The sequence below is a fragment of the Lontra canadensis genome, unplaced genomic scaffold (assembly GCF_010015895.1).
Source record: "Lontra canadensis isolate GAN:19392208 unplaced genomic scaffold, GSC_riverotter_1.0 scaffold38, whole genome shotgun sequence".
Classification (NCBI taxonomy): Eukaryota; Metazoa; Chordata; class Mammalia; order Carnivora; family Mustelidae; genus Lontra; species Lontra canadensis.
In genome coordinates this window covers 5,434,052-5,436,659 of record NW_022631032.1, presented here as the reverse complement: position 1 = coordinate 5,436,659, position 2,608 = coordinate 5,434,052, and positions in this window count along the sequence as shown.

Genomic DNA, 2,608 nt, shown 5'->3' with positions numbered 1-2,608 from the left:
GGTAAACACCTATGACTTTGAACCTGAGAGCAATTCTTCTGCCTCAAAAGGAGAAAGCTCACACCTTAAGCTGGGCAAGCTGGAAATGCCAGTAAATTAATGCCTCTGGAAACAACCCTCAGTCAATGACAGATGGGAACTTGGTAAGGAAGCAGCCCTTAGCCGATGATGAAGAGCTTCCTCATCCCTCTGGTTGGAATAATTCATAGATGTGTTTTGTCCTCTCTCCCAGAGTCCTCCAGCATGACTGGGCTTTATGGATAAGTGGCTTGATAACACACTGTTTATTGGTTTTCTTTCCATCATTATCTTACTTTTCCTCCTCTCTTTCCACTCTTCCTGGTATTGCCTCCTGTATAAACTACTTGCACTTAAATCCTTATCTCAGAGGCTGTTTCTGGGGAGAAACTACTAAAAAGCGCACTGAGCAAACAAGGCAGCCCAAGCTTGGAGTCAGACCTGGATTCAAACTCCTCTTACCAGTGGGAGTGAACAACTTAATTTCTCTAAGTCTGTTTCTTCAACTATAAAATGGGGACAATAACATTGACTTTGCAAGGTCAGGTTGTAAAGGTTATTTTTGACCATGTATAGAGAGCCTTGTGCATAGGGGCTGCACATAGTAAGTGCTTCATACATGCTGGTGACGAACATTAATACCATCTTTATAATACTGTGAATATAGAACGGCATAGGTGGAGGCCAAAGCTGGTTTTCAGCTTCGGGATGACCTCTGAAGTAGGCTAATTTGGCAGCTGTGCTCTAGGATCTGTTTCTAATGAGCATCTGGGGCTTATCAATCTCAGTGGCTTAGAGGAAGACTTGCCACAGACAGCCAAAGCAGGACAGAAAGATAGCAGACATCACATGATGTGTTAGAAGCCGAAGAGGTGGCACCATCAGTTATGCTGAGTTTCAACTGGGGGCCACAGTGTCATCAGTGACTTTGTATCTGGGTCCTCTATTCACTCTGATGGTTGTGGTTTCATTAGCCTCACTCTTGAGGGATTATGCTCAGGGCTACTGAGGTTTGGTTTCTAGTTTAATCTGTTTTCTCAAACATACAAAGGCCTCTTCTGCTTCTATTATGTTCATGACCTTGTTTTAGAGCCTTTCAAATTGGGGCTATTCCCTCTGCTCCCCTTCACTCCCCACCCCCCGACAAGATCGTATTGGAATTCTTTGATCATAGTGAAAGAAATGGAGAGACTGGGGCAGGTTAAAGGGTTTCACTCATTCTTTAACGCCAATTTATTCCAGTGCCAGGATTTGCCTGCAGGGCTGCAGCCTTTTCCAACAGCCGAAGGTGCCAGGGTGGATATAAATGATAGACTGCTTTGGCTAAGATGGCAGACAGCTGAGGGAATTGGTTGTTGCCCGCCCCCTGCAGGTGTAACTGGATAGCCATGGCGGGTAGAGTGTGTTTCAGCTCTTTTTAGTACTTCACTCTAAGCCAAATTAAAGGACCTATGGTGATGTTCCTTCACAATATTCTTTTACTGATTTAGACACTAACAGATGAATTTCTCGCCAGTTCAGAAGGAAGATACGTGTAAAGGAAAAGGCATGCTAACATGATTCTTATACCAAAACAACTTAAAAAAAAAAAAAAAACTTTCAAGAGAGAAGAGTATGGCAGAGAGAAGGAATCCAGCAACCTTGGCACACCTGACCTTAAGAACAATAACCCCACAGACTGTTCATCTCATCTGCTTCCTGGAAGAAAGATAAATCTTTCAGAGACCTTGTCAGAGGTCTTAACGTCATGTAGGGCAATTCCCAAGAAGGTCCCCTTACATCTGTATATAGTGTCAGAAAAATCTGGGGACATTTCCCCTTTAATACCAATCTCTGTAACACATAATGGTACCTCTCAGAGTGACTTGCATTAAAATGATTTGAGTTCAGGAGTGCTTTGGTGGCTAAGTCAGTTAAGGGCAAGCTCAGGTCGTGAGGCTGAGCCCCAGGTCAGGCTTTATGCTGCACATGGAGCCTGCTTAAGATTTTCTCTTTCCCTCTCCCTCTGTCCCTCCCCACCCCCGATGTGTGCTCTCTTGTGTGAAAAAAAATAAAAGGTGATTTGAGTTCACGTCTTGCGTTCATGTAAGATGGTGAGCTCACTGAAGGCAGAATTCAGATATGATTCATTTTTGTATGTCCAGAAGCCAGCATAGTTCCTAGCTGGGGTTGCCAGATTTAGCATGAAAACAAAACAAAACAATACTGAAAAGCTATTCGCTTATTCAAAATTCAAACTTAAGAGGGTGTCCTGTATTTATCTGGCATCCTATTCCTTGCACTTAGCGAACCTTGGCAAACATTAGCGAGTGCGTGAGTGACTAGCACCATCCCAACAAATGGAGAGCCAAACTGGTGAAAATGTGGATTGACTACGTAGAAGATCCTTCATAATCACAAAACATCCAAACTGTGTCTGGTTAACATGCTACCTGTGAAAATCTTGACAGCCTGGCTTTGACTTGAGACACATTTTTTACCCTGCTTGGTTAGCCATTCTCAGTGTCCATGTGGGAAGGATACGCATCTTCTGTTCATTTAAGTGTTTTGTTCCAACAATTTTACATCTTAATTCCACACATTTCTTGAG